Source organism: Pseudophryne corroboree, chromosome 8, assembly GCF_028390025.1.
Source record: "Pseudophryne corroboree isolate aPseCor3 chromosome 8, aPseCor3.hap2, whole genome shotgun sequence".
Lineage (NCBI taxonomy): Eukaryota > Metazoa > Chordata > Amphibia > Anura > Myobatrachidae > Pseudophryne > Pseudophryne corroboree.
Genome location: NC_086451.1, coordinates 482,522,583 through 482,544,980, shown reverse-complemented (window position 1 = coordinate 482,544,980; position 22,398 = coordinate 482,522,583).

The window sequence follows — 22,398 nt, the reverse complement described above, 5'->3', positions numbered from 1 at the left end:
ACACTTCCTGAGGGTCTCAGCCCATTGTCACCACTGCATGTCACTTCCTGAGGGTCTCAGCCATTGCCACCACCTGCATGACACTTCCTGAGGGTCTCAGCCCATTGTCACCACTGCATGTCACTTCCTGGGGGTCTCAGCCATTGCCACCACCTGCATGACACTTCCTGAGGGTCTCAGCCTATTGTCACCACTGCATGTCACTTCCTGGGGGTCTCAGCCAATGCCACCACCTGCATGTCACTTCCTGAGGGTCTCAGCCATTGCCACCACCTGCATGTCACTTCCTGAGGGTCTCAGCCCATTGTCACCACTGCATGTCACTTCCTGGGGTCTCAGCCAATGCCACCACCTGCATGTCACTTCCTGAGGGTCTCAGCCAATGCCACCACCTGCATGTCACTTCCTGATGGTCTCAGCCATTGCCTCCACCTGCATGTCACTTCCTGAGGGTCTCAGCCCATTGCCACCACCTGAATGTCACTTCCTGAGGGTCTCAGCCATTTCATCACCTCCATGTCACTTCCTGAGGGTCTCAGCCATTGCCACCACCTGCATGTCACTTCCCGGGGGTCTCAGCCACTTGTCACTACTGCATGGCACTTCCTGGGGGTCTCAGCCATTGCCACCACTGGCATGTCACTTCCTGAGGGTCTCAGCCATTGCCACCACCTGCACGTCACTTCCTGGGGGTCTCAGCCATTGCCACCACTGCATGTCACTTCCTGGGGGTCTCAGCCATTGTCACCACTGCATGTCACTTCCTGGGGGTCTCAGCCATTGCCACCACCTGCATGTCACTTCCCGGGGGTCTCAGCCACTTGTCACTACTGCATATCACTTCCTGGGGGTCTCAGCCATTGCTACCACCTGCATGTCACTTCCTGAGGGTCTCAGCCATTGCCACCACCTCCATGTCACTTCCTGAGGGTCTCAGCCATTGCCACCACCTGCATGTCACTTCCCGGGGGTCTCAGCCACTTGTCACTACTGCATATCACTTCCTGGGGGTCTCAGCCATTGCTACCACCTGCATGTCACTTCCTGGGGGTCTCAGCCATTGCCTCCACCTGCATGTCACTTCCTGGGGGTCTCAGCCATTGCCACCACCTGCATGTCACTTCCTGAGGGTCTCAGCCATTGCCACCACCTGCATGTCACTTCCTGGGGGTCTCAGCCATTGCCACCACCTGCATGTCACTTCCTGGGGGTCTCAGCCATTGCCTCCACCTGCATGTCACGTCCTGGGGGTCTCAGCCATTGCCACCACCTGCATGTCACTTCCTGAGGGTCTCAGCCATTGCCACCACCTGCATGTCACTTCCTGGGGGTCTCAGCCATTGCCACCACCTGCATGTCACTTCCTGGGGGTCTCAGCCCATTGTCACCACCTGCATGTCACTTCCTGGGGGTCTTAGCCATTGCCTCCACCTGCATGTCACTTCCTGGGGGTCTCAGCCATTGCCTCCACCTGCATGTCACTTCCTGGGGGTCTCAGCCATTGCCACCACCTGCATGTCACTTCCTGAGGGTCTCAGCCATTGCCACCACCTGCATGTCACTTCCTGGGGGTCTCAGCCATTGCCACCACCTGCATGTCACTTCCTGGGGGTCTCAGCCTATTGCCACCACCTGCATGTCACTTCCTGGGAGCCTCAATCATTGTCACCACCTGCATGTCACTTCCTGGGGGTCTCACCCATTGGCACCACTAGCATGTCACTTCCTGGGGGTCTCAGCCATTGCCACCACCTGCATGTCACTTCCTGGGGGTCTCAGCCCATTGTCACCACCTGCATGTCACTTCCTGGGGGTCTCAGCCATTGCCACCACCTGCATGTCACTTCCTGAGGGTCTCAGCCATTGCCACCACCTGCATGTCACTTCCTGGGGGTCTCAGCCATTGCCACCACCTGCATGTCACTTCCTGGGGGTCTCAGCCATTGCCACCACCTGCATGTCACTTCCTGGGGGTCTCAGCCTATTGCCACCACCTGCATGTCACTTCCTGGGAGCCTCAATCATTGTCACCACCTGCATGTCACTTCCTGGGGGTCTCACCCATTGGCACCACCAGCATGTCACTTCCTGGGGGTCTCAGCCATTGCCACCACCTTCATGTTACTTCCCGGGGGGTCTCATCTACTTGTCACCACTGCATGTCACTTCCCGGGGGTCTCAGCCATTGCCACCAACTGCATGTCACTTCCTGAGGGTCTCAGCCACTTTTCATTACTGCATATCACTTCCTGGGGGTCTCAGCCATTGTCACCACTTCATGTCACTTCCTGATGGTCTTAGCCATTGCCACCACCTGCATGTCACTTCCTGGGGGTCTCAGCCATTGCCACCACCTGCATGTCACTTCCTGAGGGTCTCAGCCACTTTTCACTACTGCATATCACTTCCTGGGGGTCTCAGCCCATTGTCACCACTTCATGTCACTTCCTGATGGTCTTAGCCATTGCCACCACCTGCATGTCACTTCCTGGGGGTCTCAGCCATTGCCACCACCTGCATGTCACTTCCTGATGGTCTTAGCCATTGCCACCACCTGCATGTCACTTCCTGGGGGTCTCAGCCACTTTTCACTACTGCATATCACTTCCTGGGGGTCTCAGCCATTGCCACCACCTGCATGTCACTTCCTGAGGGTCTCAGCCATTGCCACCACTTCATGTCACTTCCATACATACATCTACACATGTATGTTTATATGTACTCAGCGACACCCTACACTACTTCTCCATGTACTGGGACTATGGAAGATTTATCAAAGTTTGGAGAGTGATAAAGTAGAGAGAGAGAGAGATAAGATACTAACCATCCGGCTCCTGGCATTTTTCAAACACAGCCTGTAACATGACAGGCCGAAGCTGATTGGCTGGTACTTTATCTCTCTTCAACCTTTGATAAATCTCCCCATAAATGTCTTAGAAATTGTTCAACCTAAGCTGGAAGTGCCAAGCCCTGACCTCCAAAATGGCAGAGAAGACCCCAGGGGGATTCCTCAGTATGGAGACCAACAATCGCCTCTATCTTACATGATTACAGTGTTGAACAAGTGTTACGCTCCCTATTGTCCCTTAGCTCATGCTATAGGGAGTCTGTGACATGACGGTCCCGTACGAAAGCACTCGCCGCTTTCGCGTCCCGTTGACTGCGCACAGATTGGAAGGTCAAGTCACACGAGGCCTGACCACATAGGGGATTCCCGCTTACCGTCAGTAACCGCCTGTTACTGACTCCACCCACTGCGTTGTGGGTGGGTTTATGCTGCCACCACCAAACTCCTAACCTGCCATGGCGTTTGGAACCACGGTTCTGCTCTGTATGTGCCGACGCACTGCCTTACCACACCTGTGTGGTGCTGACGAATCCCCACTAGCCACTTGCTAGGCCTCTACCGGTAGCTGGCGGAAGGCTGAACTTGGAGACGTTAGGTGCTTCCCTGGACAGCCGGAGGACGGGGCTAGGTTTGGCCTAACCCTGTAGGTCACAAGATGAAGCAATCTTCTTGAGGCAATGATGTTTTATTTCCTCAATAGTTCTAAAGAGAACTCTTCCCTATTGCTAGGGGCAACAGCATACAGCAAGATGTTCCAGCAGAATAAGATGGTACTACTACACTTGGAGGCTCACAGGCATCCTCTTTTTATCTCAGTTCTAAACACAGTACCACAGGGGGGTAAGCCCTCCCTGTCTTCTCCAACCAATCAGGTTATTGCAGAAAATAAAGAAATACAAGTTTACATTTCAAAAGTTAAGAATTAGATAAAGCACATTCCTGCTCCTCTTCATATATAACCAAACCAGTGGCTTTCCCAAACACAATCTGATTATCATCTTTCTGTCTCCTCTAACATCTCCATGCAAACCCAGTTCACACAATATTCAGAGAAGACAGCAAACAAATCCTTTCACCTGCATGTGTCTATAAAGTTACACAGGGACACATCTCAATCTCAAAGAAATGGCTTGTCCATACACCCCTTTCCAGGTGCCAGGGTCATCAGAATCTCAATTCCTAGGTGAGAAGCTTCCAAGCCATTTGTCCTCAAACATAAATGCATTTTAAAACCAACACAACTTACACATTCCTTCTAAGTGCTGGCATTTGCATGCAATGTAAATGTGCAATCTTACAACTGTGCCTATTGCCTTAAACACACAGTATTAAATATATTTTTAAATACCCGGTGCCTAGCACCCACACTACATTTAAAGATGGCGCTTAGCACCAGTGCACAGTTTAAAAGTGGCGCCAAGCGCCCATTGTCCTTGTAATGGCGCCAGGCACTAGGGGTTAACCCCTTCAGTGTCGCGGCGGCCATTTCACGTGTGGCTGGTTAGTCTCTCCGGTCACAGAGTCATTTCCAGCCGGCAGTACCAGAGCATTTGAGCTGAGGCCCTAAGCCAGCTCCACTAGGTATAGGGCCACAGACGCAGGCGTCCGCAGCTGGCTTCCCACTGATACCCAGAATCCAGCATTGTGAGAACTGGAGGTAGAATATACAGTAAGTGATGTCTGGGAACTGGGATTAGAGTTACAGTCAGGGGCTGGGCTGCCGGGAAATAGTAACTGCAGGGTCTGGATCAGGCAAATCTTTTCCAGACTGGACGCAATCCTACGACCTCTGCCCGTGTGTGTGCCCGCCAGAAGCTGGGTGACATTTGATTGCGGGTTTGCTCACAGAGGGCGATCTTGTGACGGTACCAGTGCTTGGAAGTGGATATCCTGTAATGTATGCTGTATGAGTAGTGTATTTATCCTACTTTTATGTGGTAATATAACAGTGTATTATTACTGTGTGCTGTGTTATAGTCATTCTGGTGATTATTCAGAAGTATGCTTCCTTTGTATTATAAGACCTCAGCTTAGATGTGGGACTTTCAGCCCGGGAAATAGGATGATGGAGTCGCTGCCGGTTATCTGGCGCCAATTCTCGCAGGATGGTACAGCGCCAAGGTGCGATCGGATAGTGTTACGGTTACCTGCTGGCTATTCCTCCATACGAGGCTTCCATAAATGTTCTGATGTTACTTCTGCGCTGTCTCCTGATGCTGCCGGGACCCCTTAGTGCTGGTAGATCCTCACCGGAGCTGTCGCAAACTCATTCGCAACTGCGTACACTTACGCAGCCTATACGCAATAAGGAGGCACATCGACTGCTAGGGTGGCCCTATGGCTTTGCAGACCGGCCGCAGCTGTAGCAACACCGACGCCATGTTTCTCTCCGGCATAAGCATATTGTAGCGTCCGTCTCTGCATCACTAGAGATGAGCGGGTTCGGTTCCTCGGAATCCGAACCCCCCCGAACTTCAGCCTTTTTACACGGGTCCGAGGCAGACTCGGATCTTCCCGCCTTGCTCGGTTAACCCGAGCGCGCCCGAACGTCATCATCCCGCTGTCGGATTCTCGCGAGGCTCGGATTCTATCGCGAGACTTGGATTCTATATAAGGAGCCGCGCGTCGCCGCCATTTTCACACGTGCATTGAGATTGATAGGGAGAGGACGTGGCTGGCGTCCTCTCCGTGTAGAATAGATTAGAGAGACACTTGATTTACTACTTGGGGAGCATTAGGAGTACTCAGTACAGTGCATAGTTTTGCTGATAGTGACCAGTGACCACCAGTTTTATTTATAATCCGTTCTCTGCCTGAAAAAAAACGATACACAGTCACATACCATTAAACATCTTAGTGATATTTGGTGGACCCCTTTCTTTGAAAGTAAAGCATTCATAACCATAACCAGAAATAACGACACTGAGACTTGATTTTGGCAGAAAATTGCTAGCTATTTATTTGTCCCTAACCATTAGGAAACCTGTAATAAAGAGATTAATTTAATATGCCGCTCCAGCTGGCATATGGTGGCGGCCCAAAAGAACGGCTCACTTAATCTAAATTAAACTTAAATAACTCAACCCTATAAATTTACTAAAAGCTTACCATAAACCGGTAATAGGTGACAACTCAACCCCCACAGTGACTACCCACCGCTCCTGGGTGCCCTGCCGCTGCCTTCCCGGACGGGTGGTCAAGCGGCCATAAGTCGATGGAGGTGAGTGCACCTAAACCACAACCAACTGTAAAACACTACAGTTTTCTCTACCATACGAAACTGCCGTTCTTTTCCGCCAATAAATAGCCAACGAAAACAGCCAACAACTTAGAGCCAAAGCACCACGTGCCACAATTTCCAACTACCAGGGCGGGAGGGTGGGAAACCAAATCACCAAGAGACTTAAGATGGCTTCGCCTTCCCTATATATATCAAGCCCTCCCCTTAAAGAAGGCTGTACTTTCCTTACAGCTAGGTCCACCCCTCCCCAGATGTTTAACTCTTTTCTCTCCTATGCAGTCAATACTCTCTTCATCTGTGCTCAGCCTCAGTGTGCTGCATGATAATATCATCTATGTATATCTGACTGTGCTGAGTGCTCACTGCTCACACAGCTGAATTGTGGGGGAGACTGGGGTGCAGTTAATAGCAGGAGTACAGTGCACACTTTTGCTGCCAGTGTGACTGACCAGTGACCACCAGTATATTGTCTGCCTGAAAAAGTTAAACAAACACTCCTGTGGTGTTTTTTTTTTTTATTCTATAAACGCATTCTGCTGACAGTGTCCAGCAGGTCCGTCATTCATTATATTATATAAATATTTACCTGCAGTAGTGTTATATTTTTTTTGTTCATCTCTATCATCTTTATCATCTCTATATTAGCAGACGCAGTACGGTAGTCCACGGCTGTGGCTACCTCTGTGTCGTCAGTGCTCGTCCATAATTGTATACCTACCTGTGGTGGGGTTTTTTTTTCTATCTTCTTCATACTAGTAGTTTAGGAGTCTGCTGACAGTGTCCAGCAGGTCCGTCATTATATTATATATACCTGCAGTAGTGATATATATATATTTTTTATATCATTATCATCTCTATACTAGCAGACGCAGTATGGTAGTCCACGGCTGTAGCTACCTCTGTGTCGTCAGTGCTCGTCCATAATTGTATACCTACCTGTGGTGGGGGTTTTTTTTCTATCTTCTTCATACTAGTAGTTTAGGAGTCTGCTGACAGTGTCCAGCAGGTCCGTCATTATATTATATATACCTGCAGTAGTGATATATATATATTTTTTATATCATTATCATCTCTATACTAGCAGACGCAGTACGGTAGTCCACGGCTGTAGCTACCTCTGTGTCGTCAGTGCTCGTCCATAATTGTATACCTACCTGTGGTGGGGTTTTTTTTTCTATCTTCTTCATACTAGTAGTTTAGGAGTCTGCTGACAGTGTCCAGCAGGTCCGTCATTATATTATATATACCTGCAGTAGTGATATATATATATTTTTTATATCATTATCATCTCTATACTAGCAGACGCAGTACGGTAGTCCACGGCTGTAGCTACCTCTGTGTCGTCATTGCTCGTCCATAATTGTATACCTACCTGTGGTGGGTTTTTTTTTCTATCTTCTTCATACTAGTAGTTTAGGAGTCTGCTGACAGTGTCCAGCAGGTCCGTCATTATATTATATATACCTGCAGTAGTGATATATATATATTTTTTATATCATTATCATCTCTATACTAGCAGACGCAGTACAGTAGTCCACGGCTGTAGCTACCTCTTTGTCGTCAGTAACTCGTCATCCATAAGTATACTAGTATCCATCCATCTCCATTGTTTACCTGAGGTGCCTTTTAGTTGTGCCTATTAAAATATGGAGAACAAAAATGTTGAGGTTCCAAAAATAGGGAAAGATCAAGATCGACTTCCACCTCGTGCTGAAGCTGCTGCCACTAGTCATGGCCGAGACGATGAAATTCCATCAACGTCGTCTGCCAAGGCCGATGCCCAATGTCATAGTACAGAGCATGTAAAATCCAAAACACAAAATATCAGTAAAAAAAGGACTCAAAAATCTAAAATAAAATCGTCGGAGGAGAAGCGTAAACTTGCCAATATGCCATTTACGACACGGAGTGGCAAGGAACGGCTGAGGCCCTGGCCTATGTTCATGGCTAGTGGTTCAGCTTCACATGAGGATGGAAGCACTCAGCCTCTCGCTAGAAAAATGAAAAGACTTAAGCTGGCAAAAGCACAGCAAAGAACTGTGCGTTCTTCGAAATCACAAATCCACAAGGAGAGTCCAATTGTGTCGGATGCGATGCCTGACCTTCCCAACACTGGACGTGAAGAGCATGCGCCTTCCACCATTTGCACGCCCCCTGATGTTCCTGATAGTCAGATTGAAGATGTCAGTGTTGAAGTACACCAGGATGAGGAGGATATGGGTGTTGCTGGCGCTGGGGAGGAAATTGACAATTAGGATTCTGATGGTGAGGTGGTTTGTTTAAGTCAGGCACCCGGGGAGACACCTGTTGTCCGTGGGAGGAATATGGCCATTGACATGCCTGGTGAAAATACAAAAAAAATCAGCTCTTCGGTGTGGAAGTATTTCAACAGAAATGCGGACAACATTTGTCAAGCCGTGTGTTGCCTTTGTCAAGCTGTAATAAGTAGGGGTAAGGACGTTAACCACCTCGGAACATCCTCCCTTATACGTCACCTGCAGCGCATTCATCATAAGTCAGTGACAAGTTCAAAAACTTTGGGCGACAGCGGAAGCAGTCCACTGACCAGTAAATCCCTTCCTCTTGTAACCAAGCTCACGCAAACCACCCCACCAACTCCCTCAGTGTCAATTTCCTCCTTCCTCAGGAATGCCAATAGTCCTGCAGGCCATGTCACTGGCAATTCTGACGAGTCCTCTCCTGCCTGGGATTCCTCCGATGCATCCTTGCGTGTAACGCCTACTGCTGCTGGCGCTGCTGTTGTTGCTGCTGGGAGTCGATGGTCATCCCAGAGGGGAAGTCGTAAGACGACTTTTACTACTTCCACCAAGCAATTGACTGTCCAACAGTCCTTTGCGAGGAAGATGAAATATCACAGCAGTCATCCTGCTGCAAAGCGGATAACTGAGGCCTTGGCATCCTGGGCGGTGAGAAACGTGGTTCCGGTATCCATCATTACTGCAGAGCCAACTATAGACTTGATTGAGGTACTGTGTCCCCGGTACCAAATACCATCTAGGTTCCATTTCTCTAGGCAGGCGATACCGAAAATGTACACAGACCTCAGAAAAAGACTCACCAGTGTCCTAAAAAATGCAGTTGTACCCAATGTCCACTTAACCACGGACATGTGGACAAGTGTAGCAGGGCAGACTCAGGACTATATGACTGTGACAGCCCACTGGGTAGATGTATTGACTCCCGCCGCAAGAACAGCAGCGGCGGCACCAGTAGCAGCATCTCGCAAACGCCAACTCTTTCCTAGGCAGGCTACGCTTTGTATCACCGCTTTCCAGAATACGCACACAGCTGAAAACCTCTTACGGCAACTGAGGAAGATCATAGCAGAATGGCTTACCCCAATTGGACTCTCCTGTGGATTTGTGGCATCGGACAACGCCAGCAATATTGTGTGTGCATTAAATATGGGCAAATTCCAGCACGTCCCATGTTTTGCACATACCTTGAATTTGGTGGTGCAGAATTATTTAAAAAACGAAAGGGGCGTGCAAGAGATGCTGTCGGTGGCCAGAAGAATTGCGGGACACTTTCGGCGTACAGGCACCACGTACAGAAGACTGGAGCAACACCAAAAACGCCTGAACCTGCCCTGCCATCATCTGAAGCAAGAAGTGGTAACGAGGTGGAATTCAACCCTCTATATGCTTCAGAGGTTGGAGGAGCAGCAAAAGGCCATTCAAGCCTATACAACTGACCACGATATAGGAGGTGGAATGCACCTGTCTCAAGCGCAGTGGAGATTATTTCAACGCTGTGCAAGGTTCTGCAACCTTTTGAACTTGCCACACGTGAAGTCAGTTCAGACACTGCCAGCCTGAGTCAGGTCATTCCCCTCATCAGGCTTTTGCAGAAGAAGCTGGAGACATTGAAGGAGGAGCTAACACTGAGCGATTCCGCTAGGCATATGGGACTTGTGGATGGAGCCCTTAATTCGCTTAACAAGGATTCACGGGTGGTCAATCTGTTGAAATCAGAGCACTACATTTTGGCCACCGTGCTCAATCCTAGATTTAAAACCTACCTTGGATCTCTCTTTCCGGCAGACACAAGTCTGCAGGGGTTCAAAGAACTGCTGGTGAGAAAATTGTCAAGTCAAGCGGAACGCGACCTGTCAACATTTCCTCCTTCACATTCTCCCGCAACTGGGGGTGCGAGGAAAAGGCTCAGAATTCCGAGCCCACCCGCTGTCGGTGATGCAGGGCAGTCTGGAGCGACTGCTGATGCTGACATCTGGTCCGGACTGAAGGACCTGCCAACGATTACGGACATGTCGTCTACTGTCACTGCATATGATTCTCTCACCATTGAAAGAATGGTGGAGGATTATATGAGTGACCGCATCCAAGTAGGCACGTCAGACAGTCCGTACGTATACTGGCAGGAAAAAGAGGCAATTTGGAGGCCCTTGCACAAACTGGCTTTATTCTACCTAAGTTGCCCTCCCACAAGTGTGTACTCCGAAAGAGTGTTTAGTGCCGCCGCTCACCTTGTCAGCAATCGGCGTACGAGGTTACTTCCAGAAAATGTGGAGAAGATGATGTTCATTAAAATGAATTATAATCAATTCCTCCATGGAGACATTCACCAGCAGCAATTGCCTCCACAAAGTACACAGGGAGCTGTGATGGTGGATTCCAGTGGGGACGAATTGATAATCTGTGAGGAGGGGGATGTACACGGTGATGAATCGGAGGATGATGATGAGGTGGACATCTTGCCTCTGTAGAGCCAGTTTGTGCAAGGAGAGATTAATTGCTTCTTTTTTGGTGGGGGTCCAAACCAACCCGTCATTTCAGTCACAGTCGTGTGGCAGACCCCGTCACTGAAATGATGGGTTGGTTAAAGTGTGCATGTCCTGTTTATACAACATAAGGGTGGGTGGGAGGGCCCAAGGACAATTCCATCTTGCACCTCTTTTTTCTTTCATTTTTCTTTGCGTCATGTGCTGTTTGGGGAGTGTTTTTTGGAAGGGCCATCCTGTGTGACACTGCAGTGCCACTCCTAGATGGGCCAGGTGTTTGTGTCGGTCACTAGGGTCGCTTAGCTTACTCACACAGCTACCTCATTGCGCCTCTTTTTTTCTTTGCGTCATGTGCTGTTTGGGGAGTGTTTTTTGGAAGGGCCATCCTGCGTGACACTGCAGTGCCACTCCTAGATGGGCCAGGTGTTTGTGTCGGCCACTAGGGTCACTTATCTTAGTCACACAGCTACCTCATTGCGCCTCTTTTTTTTCTTCTTTGCGTCATGTGCTGTTTGGGGAGTATTTTTTGGAAGGGCCATCCGACCTGACACTGCAGTGCCACTCCTAGATGGGCCAGGTGTTTGTGTCGGCCACTAGGGTCGCTTAGCTTACTCACACAGCTACCTCATTGCGCCTCTTTTTTTCTTTGCGTCATGTGCTGTTTGGGGAGTGTTTTTTGGAAGGGCCATCCTGCGTGACACTGCAGTGCCACTCCTAGATGGGCCAGGTGTTTGTGTCGGCCACTAGGGTCACTTATCTTAGTCACACAGCTACCTCATTGCGCCTCTTTTTTTTCTTCTTTGCGTCATGTGCTGTTTGGGGAGTATATTTTGGAAGGGCCATCCGGCCTGACACTGCAGTGCCACTCCTAGATGGGCCAGGTGTTTGTGTCGGCCACTAGGGTCGCTTAGCTTACTCACACAGCTACCTCATTGCGCCTCTTTTTTTCTTTGCGTCATGTGCTGTTTGGGGAGTGTTTTTTGGAAGGGCCATCCTGCTTGACACTGCAGTGACACTCCTAGATGGGCCCGGTGTTTGTGTCGGCCACTAGGGTCACTTATCTTAGTCACACAGCTACCTCATTGCGCCTCTTTTTTTTTCTTCTTTGCATCATGTGCTGTTTGGGGAGTATTTTTTGGAAGGGCCATCCGGCCTGACACTGCAGTGCCACTCCTAGATGGGCCAGGTGTTTGTGTCGGCCACTAGGGTCGCTTAGCTTACTCACACAGCTACCTCATTGCGCCTCTTTTTTTCTTTGCGTCATGTGCTGTTTGGGGAGTGTTTTTTGGAAGTGCCATCTTGCGTGACACTGCAGTGCCACTCCTAGATGGGCCAGGTGTTTGTGTCGGCCACTAGGGTCGCTGAGCTTAGTCATCCAGCGACCTCGGTGCAAATTTTAGGACTAAAAATAATATTGTGAGGTGTGAGGTGTTCAGAATAGACTGAAAATGAGTGGAAATTATGGTTATTGATGTTAATAATACTTTGGGATCAAAATGACCCCCAAATTCTATGATTTAAGCTGTTTTTTAGGGTTTTTTGAAAAAAACACCCGAATCCAAAACACACCCGAATCCGACAAAAAAAATTCGGTGAGGTTTTGCCAAAACGCGTTCGAATCCAAAACACGGCCACGGAACCGAACCCAAAACCAAAACACAAAACCCGAAAAATTTCCGGTGCACATCTCTATGCATCACCCCCATATGCCGGTGTGTACAGTACGTCCCGTAAATGCCCTAACGGCAATTGTCAGCTGTTGCCATAATGGCGATCTTACAGTGACACGCTCTAAACCACAGCCGCTCTGACCGCACGGGAAACAATATGGCGGTTAGAAATTGCTCAGCCTTTTTATTTACAACTAAAGATTAAATCTATATTGTTGTAACACAAATACCCCTACACACCTACCGGTATTAGATCTCGGGCTCCCATGCATGTGGACAGCCTACACAGTGTATTGAGTGGGTGCGCCAAATTAGGGATGGTCATCGGTGTGTCTGTCATCGATGGTTGCCATCAATGGATTATAAACCATCAATGGTAAGTAACTTTTCAGAATAGTACCATTGATGGTTTTACCATCAGTCCCATGGCTACCAACGATGCCGGGAAGGCATCTGGTTTTCCACCATCGATGGTAAAAGTATTCAACATCGGCCATGGACCATTGATGGTTTAGAACCATCGATAGTCAATGGATATCCCTACGCCAAATACTGTTTTAGCGTAAAATGGCCACTGGGCAGGGTTACAGGGGACAGCAGATGATGGGTCTCCCCTCTGGGTCAGGGTATGAGCCTCCTGCAACAACTAAGACAAAACAGAAGGCGGCAGCCCAAATAGTAAGAGGCCCAGAGGCTGCCCTAACACAATGTAATGTGCTTCATGTAGAAACATGTGCCGCAACACTTATATAGTTGTTACAGGGGTCATGCTGAGACATGTAGTGCAACAGCCAAGGTCCGCCCATCTCTTCTCCCACTAATCACCTGGACATAAAGACTTACAGCATGAGGCACAGTGGCCACTTACATGTAACTAAATCCAGCCTGCACTGCCCATGTACGGTTCCCTGCCGGTAAAGCATTTTATTGCACAATCTATGGGTTCCTCACCAGCTTTAAATGGTTATGAAGTATCCTTTAATCATTTTTACAGCAGGATTTGTAACTCAGAACTGATGCATTATTCATGAGCAGATAAAATATAGGATTAATTGTGCTGCTATGTGAGAGGTATATCACGTATCCGCCCAGGCGCTGAAACATGTTGTACCAATCTGTAACAATTTACACAACTAGGCTTCCTGCCACTTCCACGTGCACAGCTACACATGTGTCTAATAAACACTACATACACTTCATATGTGTCCTCGACACTGTCAGGCCGGGGCACCCACATGACTAATGTCTCCCAGCAGCGCGGCGGCGGGTCACGGCCAGTCTGTGTTATTGTATAATGCATCCAGATTGTGTACACACAATGTATCGCAGTATCTCACACTGTGTATCTATTATCTCTGTCTATACATACATGTGTGTGTACATTTATATGTGTGTGTGTAGAGGTAGAAAGACAGATGACTGGGTCCTGTATGTACAGGATAGATAGATAGATAGATAGATAGATAGATAGATAGATAGATAGATAGATAGATAGATAGATAGATAGATAGATAGATAGATAGATAGATAGATAGATAGATAGATACTATGGATAGATAGATAGATAGATAGATAGATAGATAGATAGATAGATAGATAGATAGATAGATAGATAGATAGATAGATGATGTAGATAGACAGACAGACGGATACTGTAGATAGATAGATAGATAGATAGATAGATAGATAGATAGATAGATAGATAGATAGATAGATAGATAGATAGATAGATACTATGGATAGATAGATAGATAGATAGATAGATAGATAGATAGATAGATAGATAGATAGATAGATAGATAGATAGATAGATAGATAGATAGGATACTATGGATAAATATGATAGATAGATAGATAGATAGATAGATAGTGTCAAAGTCGAAAAATATCATGATACATATGCCTTGTACTAACCCCATGCACATGCCCGCTGCTCGTGCACTCAGTCCGCCGTGCGTGCACATATCCGCAATTTGCGTAAGATCGCTCCGGCGATCATGCGCATGATATGGGTATTTACGGCGGAGTTTGTGAGCGTGTAGCGTGTTATTAGAACATAGCATATTTAACCCAAATAGCGTATATTGTAGATATAGTTCCCCTAGACCATTTCAGCGAGTATTATTAGTTTAAACAGTTCCTGGACAGAGGGATTCGCCTTTGCATGATAGGAAGGGTCAGATAATGGTTGGAAGGTGATGTCTAGTATCCAGCTGTAGGGTATTTTGAGGGTAACATTCCGGTGTTAGTTAGAGAAAGATCGCTTGCTCCTGCGTATAGTTATGTACAAAAGTAGATTATGAACATTAACTGTATTTACTGTAAATTACATATGCGGCGGGAATCCAGAGGATACCACCCACAAGAGCAGTTGGAAGGGACATCGCCCACCTATTCAAATCCACCTATGACCTTTGCTGTAATGTGGAGACATATCTCTGTGTCCAATGAACAATGAGATTACAGTGACCATTGTATTGTGTATGCATGTTGTGTATAAAAGGACCATTGTTGCCTGGCCGGTCAGAAGACTCTAAACGCTATCTGTATGACCAGCGGAGGACCGGATTCGGGTTGTGCTTGCGAATATTCTCACGTACGTACATTCTCTGTAGCCATTATTCTGTTTAGATTTACTTGTTAGTCTGTAGTGTATAACTTGTATTGTTTTACCTTTTTTGGAATCAATCCACTGAGGCCTTAGAACCCTGTGGTTTCAACTACAAATGGTGTTGTGTTTTCACTTTCCTGCCTGGGCTTTAAAGTAGTTTAACCTGTTTAAGGTGTATAAGCATTGTTAAGGTGTACGCACTGTGAGTACTTTGTATCGCTAGTGCTACTTAAGGTTTAAAGGTATAACATCGTTGCAGTACTTTGCTGCTAAGGTTTAAAGTGTAAGCATATCATTACATTGTATCATTAACAAGGTTTAAAGGTTATCAATTGTGTGTGCGCTCGCTGTGTGTACTCCGTACACTCAGCGCAGCGTACGTACGCCAAGTGCGTACCACGTGCAGGACTCTGTACGCAAATAGCGTACAAAGTGCGTAGCACGTGCACGTAGTCTAGCGGCCATAGCGGCTCAACGGTAATAGTGTACAAAGGGGTATAGCTTTGCGGTCTAAGATAATACCGACATTATCAATAGATGATAGATAGATACTATGGATAAATACGATAGATAGATAGATAGATAGATAGATAGATAGATAGATAGATAGATAGATAGATAGATAGATAGATAGATACTATGGATAAATATGATAGAGATAGATAGATAGATAGATAGATAGATAGATAGATAGATAGATAGATAGATAGATAGATAGATAGATAGATACTATGAATAAATACGAGAGATAGATAGATAGATAGATACTATGAATAAATACGAGAGATAGATAGATAGATAGATAGATAGATAGATAGATAGATAGATAGATAGATAGATAGATAGATAGATAGATAGATACTATGGATAAATACAATAGATAGAGATAGATAGAAAGATAGATAGATAGATAGATAGATAGATAGATAGATAGATAGATAGATAGATAGATAGATAGATAGATAGATAGATAGATAGATGAGCAGTGCATCCAACACACATGATACTTGGATGCACTGCTCATTTCGACTAGATGGTTGAATGAATTAGAGTTTCTCACGATTGTGACAGCCTAAGTATCATATGCCTTTTGTAGACACAATCAGGCAACAATGGCCCTCATTCCGAGTTGTTCGCTCGCTAGCTGCTTTTAGCAGCATTGCACACGCTAAGCCGCCGCCCTCTGGGAGTGTATCTTAGCTTAGCAGAATTGCGAACGAAAGATTAGCAGAATTGCAAATAGAAATTTCTGTGCAGTTTCTGAGTAGCTCTAGACTTACTCCTACACTGCGATCAGCTCAGTCCTTTTCGTTCCTGGTTTGACGTCACAAACACACCCAGCGTTCGCCCAGCCACTCCCCCGTTTCTCCAGACACTCCTGCGTTTTTCCCTGACACGCCTGCGTTTTTCCGCACACTCCCAGAAAACGGTCAGTTTCCGCCCAGAAACACCCACTTCCTGTCAATCACACTACGATCAGCAGAACCATGAAAAAACCTTGTTAAGCCGTGAGTAAAATAACAAACTTTTGTGCAAATGTATTTGGCGCAGGCGCACTGCGAACATTGCACATGCGCAGTTTGCGACTGATCGCTCCGTAGCGACAAAAAATAACGAGCGAACAACTCTGAATGAGGGCCATTACTCACCTTTTCAACTGCGTGAGGCCTGTTTGATAGAAAATATTGTCTAGAAACATTGTCTTAGGAACGCATATTTTTGATGAAGATACACCCCTGATGAAGTCTATCTGACGAAACGCGTTGGGTATTCTATTATGCTTTGATGTAACCTCCAACCTGTATCATTGGAAGGAGGATCTCATGAAAGAAGCAATCTGTTCATCTATGAGAAATCAAACCTCCATGTTTTGTGAGGATGCTGTCATCTGTTAATGCATCTAAGGATATAAGGACATAATTGACATTTTAGCAATGTTTTAATAAAAAAATCTGTATATTGGAACTCACTGTGTATTTTATGCTCTCTGTAAGATATATTGAAAGAGATACTAATATAAGAGGGGTCAGGAGTATACCTCCCCTAGGGCGCCAATTTCACTATTGTTGTGTTTGTTGTGTGTTTGGATTCTGACTAGCAGATAACCTAGTGTAATAAGGCAGCCCACAAATCCTTATTCACATATTTTATAATATAGCGCAATAAGGGAGATTGTGTTCTATATATATATATATATATATATACAGTATGACCATATTTTATTAGTAATCTGTGTATATTCTTTATGTGCTCCTATATGGAACGCAACCAGGTTTTCTCAGGATGTATTAATAAATAATTGTTTTCTGTAGACAATATATATCATTGTACAATATTGACGGGTTATGTCCCCCAGATTCAGCCGCTCGCTACACTGCGCCGTCTTTCTCCTCCATTGCTCATATTATTTTGGACAGCAGATTAAATGCGGCAAATACGGCGAATACGAGGCCTCAGTCTGAGCAGATTTCTGACGCTGTCCTGTGATAATCTGCAGAGCAGAGCGTCACAGGATTCGCAGAGCGCTCCGCACTGTCCTGGCACGGGAACGCAGCTCATTTGCACTCAGACACCACATTTCATGTAATTGAAAAGGGCTCTTAAAAATTCTCACATGAAATTGTCTTCTGCCCGCGAGTCAGGGGCCGCATGTCCTGTGCAGACTCCCAACGCCTCTCCGCCCAAACAGAGCGCCACTTTGGGTGAACATGGAAATTATATAAATGTAAATATATTTTATTATAACTAGTGATGTGCACCGGACATTTTTTGGGTTTTGGTTCGGTTCCGCGGCCGTGTTTTGGATTCGGACGCTTTTTGGCAAAACCTCACCGAAATTTTTTTTGTCGGATTCGGGTGTGTTTTGGATTCGGGTGTTTTTTTTTTCAAAAAACCATAAAAAACAGCTTAAATCATAGAATTTGGGGGTCATGTTGATCCCATAGTATTATTAGCCTCAATAACCATAATTTCCACTCATTTCCAGTCTATTCTGAACACCTCACACCTCACAATATTATTTTTAGTCCTAAAATTTGCACCGAGGTTGCTGGATGGCTAAGCTAAGCGACACAAGTGGCCGACACAAACACCTGGCCCATCTAGGAGTGGCACTGCAGTGTCAGGCAGGATGGCACTTCAAAAAAATTGTCCCCAAACAGCACATGATGCAAAGAAAAAAAGAGGCGCACCAAGGTCGCTGTGTGACTAAGCTAAGCGGCACAAGTGGCCGACACAAACACCTGGCCCATCTAGGAGTGGCACTGCAGTGTCAGGCAGGATGGCACTTCAAAAAAATAGTCCCCAAATAGCATATGATGCAAAGAAAAAAAGAGGCGCCATGAGGTAGCTGTGTGACTAAGCTAAGCGACCCAAGTGGCCAACACAAACACCTGGCCCATCTAGGAGTGGCACTGCAGTGTCAGGCAGGATGGCACTTCAAAAAAATAGTCCCCAAACAGCACATGATGCAAAGAAAAAAAGAGGCGCAATGAGGTAGCTGTGTGACTAAGCTAAGCGACCCAAGTGGCCGACACAAACACCTGGCCCATCTAGGAGTGGCACTGCAGTGTCAGGCAGGATGGCACTTCAAAAAAATAGTCCCCAAACAGCACATGATGCAAAGAAAAATGAAAGAAAAAAGAGGTGCAAGATGGAATTGTCCTTGGGCCCTCCCACTCACCCTTATGTTGTATAAACAGGACATGCACACTTTAACGAACCCATCATTTCAGCGACAGGGTCTGCCACACGACTGTGACTGAAATGACTGGTTGGTTTGGGCCCCCACCAAAAAAAGAAGCAATCAATCTCTCCTTGCACAAACTGGCTCTACAGAGGCAAGATGTCCACCTCATCATCATCCTCCGATTCCTCACCCCTTTCTCTGTATACATACCCCTCCTCACAGATTATTAATTTGTCCCCACTGGAATCCACCATCTCAGGTCCCTGTTTACTTTCTGGAGGCAATTGCTGTTGGTGAATGTCTCCACAGAGGAATTGATTATAATTCATTTTGATGAACATCATCTTCTCCACATTTTCTGGAAGTAACCTCGTACGCCGATTGCTGACAAGGTGAGCGGCTGCACTAAACACTCTTTCGGAGTACACACTGGAGGGAGGGCAATTTAGGTAGAATAAAGCCAGTTTGTGCAAGGGCCTCCAAATTGCCTCTTTTTTCTGCCAGTATACGTACGGACTGTCTGACGTGCCTACTTGGATGCGGTCACTCATATAATCCTCCACAATTCTTTCAATGGTGAGAGAATCATATGCAGTGACAGTAGACGACATGTCAGTAATCGTTGGCAGGTCCTTTAGTCCAGACCAGATGTCAGCATTCGCTCCAGACTGCCCTGCATCACCGCCAGCGGGTGGGCTCGGAATTCTTAGCCTTTTCCTCGCACCCCCAGTTGCGGGAGAATGTGAAGGAGGAGATGTTGACGGGTCACGTTCCGCTTGACTTGACAATTTTTTCACCAGCAGGTCTTTGAACCTCTGCAGACTTGTGTCTGCCGGAAAGAGAGATACAACGTAGGTTTTAAATCTAGGATCGAGCACGGTGGCCAAAATGTAGTGCTCTGATTTCAACAGATTGACCACCCGTGAATCCTGGTTAAGCGAATTAAGGGCTCCATCCACAAGTCCCACATGCCTAGCGGAATCGCTCTGTTTTAGCTCCTCCTTCAATGTCTCCAGCTTCTTCTGCAAAAGCCTGATGAGGGGAATGACCTGACTCAGGCTGGCAGTGTCTGAACTGACTTCACGTGTGGCAAGTTCAAAGGGTTGCAGAACCTTGCACAACGTTGAAATCATTCTCCACTGCGCTTGAGTCAGGTGCATTCCCCCTCCTTTGCCTATATCGTGAGCAGATGTATAGGCTTGAATGGCCTTTTGCTGCTCCTCCATCCTCTGAAGCATATAGAGGGTTGAATTCCACCTCGTTACCACCTCTTGCTTCAGATGATGGCAGGGCAGGTTCAGGAATGTTTGGTGGTGCTCCAGTCTTCGGCACGCGGTGGTTAAATGCCGAAAGTGGCCCGCAATTCTTCGGGCCACCGACAGCATCTCTTGCACGCCCCTGTCGTTTTTTAAATAATTCTGCACCACCAAATTCAATGTATGTGCAAAACATGGGACGTGCTGGAATTTGCCCAGATGTAATGCACGCACAATATTGCTGGCGTTGTCTGATGTCACAAATCCCCAGGAGAGTCCAATTGGGGTAAGCCATTCTGCGATGATGTTCCTCAGTTTCCGTAAGAGGTTGTCAGCTGTGTGCCTCTTCTGGAAAGCGGTGATACAAAGCGTAGCCTGCCTAGGAACGAGTTGGCATTTACGAGATGCTGCTACTGGTGCCGCCGCTGCTGTTCTTGCTGCGGGAGGCAATATATCTACCCAGTAGGCTGTCACAGTCATATAGTCCTGAGTCTGCCCTGCTCCACTTGTCCACATGTCCGTGGTTAAGTGGACATTGGGTACAACTGCATTTTTTAGGAGACTGGTGACTCTTTTTCTGAGGTCTGTGTACATTTTCGGTATCGCCTGCCTAGAGAAATGGAACCTAGATGGTATTTGGTACCGGGGACACAGTACCTCAATCAAGTCTATAGTTGCCTCTGAACGGTAGATACCGGAACCACGTTTCTCACCGCCCAGGCTGCCAAGGCCTGAGTTATCCGCTTTGCAGCAGGATGACTGCTGTGATATTTCATCTTCCTCGCAAAGGACTGTTGGACAGTCAATTGCTTACTGGAAGTAGTACAAGTGGTCTTCCGACTTCCCCTCTGGGATGATGATCGACTCCGAGCAGCAACAACAGCAGCGCCAGCAGCAGTAGGTGTTACACTCAAGGATGCATCGGAGGAATCCCAGGCAGGAGAGGACTCGTCAGACTTGCCAGTGACATGGCCTGCAGGACTATTGGCTTTCCTGTGTAAGGAGGAAATTGACACTGAGGGAGTTGGTGGTGTGGTTTGCAGGAGCTTGGTTACAAGAGGAAGGGATTTAGTTGGCAGTGGACTGCTTCCGCTGTCACCCAAAGTTTTTGAACTTGTCACTGACTTCTGATGAATGCGGTCCAGGTGACATATAAGGGAGGATGTTCCTAGGTGGTTAACGTCCTTACCCCTACTTATTACAGCTTGACAAAGGCAGCACACGGCTTGACACCAGTTGTCCGCATTTCTGTTGAAATAATTCCACACCGAAGAGGTGATTTTTTTTTGTAATTTGACCAGGCATGTCAATGGCCATATTCGTCCCACGGACAACAGGTGTCTCCCCGGGTGCCTGACTTAAACAAACCACCTCACCATCAGAATCCTCCTTGTCAATTTCCTCCTCAGCGCCAGCAACACCCATATCCTCATCCTGGTGTACTTCAACAGTGACATCTTTAATTTGAAGATCAGGAACTGGACTGTGGGTGCTCCACTGTCAAAGTCAGAAAAATATCACGATGCACACTGCCATATTTGCACCTCATATGTGTCCCTGCTGCGCATGCGTGCGCTCTCCCGTGCGTGCGCATACTCGCTGTTGCGGGCACCCGCAGGCGCACGGTATGCGCATTTACGGTAGAGATTGTATGCGTCTAGCGGGCGACTCTTTCGTTACATATTTTCACCATATAATGTATTTTGTAGATTATGGTCCCTTTGATAGAATCTGAAAGTTTGGTTAATGTAGAATGTTCATGGACAGAGAAATCCCCCTTTGTTTGATACGAAGGGTCAGACAGGAGTAATACAGTGGTGTTTAGTATCCATCGGAAGAGTATTTAATTAGCAATATTCCGGTGTTGGTTTGAAGCGAATTAATCGCTCGTGCGAATAGTTATAGACATAAGAAGTTTATGTCCATTTACTATTATTTGCACTTACTTATCCATGCGGCGGGAAACCTAGTTTCCCACCCACCTGAGCAGTTGGAAATTGTCACAGCCCACCTGTATGAATCAACCTATGACCTTTTGTTATAATGCGAGGAGGAATTCCTGTGTCCAATGAACAATGAGATTGTAGGGACCATTGAATTGTATTGTGTGTGGGGCATAAATAGACAAGCCGATCACATCCAGCACTCACTCTTCAACGGTTCTCATTGCTGATAATCGGGAGCTGGATGTCCAGAGGCGCATGCGATCGTTCCCCTTTGTGCGTAAGTTTTTCTCCGCAATCATATTGTCTTTCTTGTTATTGTGGGCCATTTCTCTCTCTCTCTCTTCTCCCCTTTCTCTCTTAATTTTCCTGCAAACGT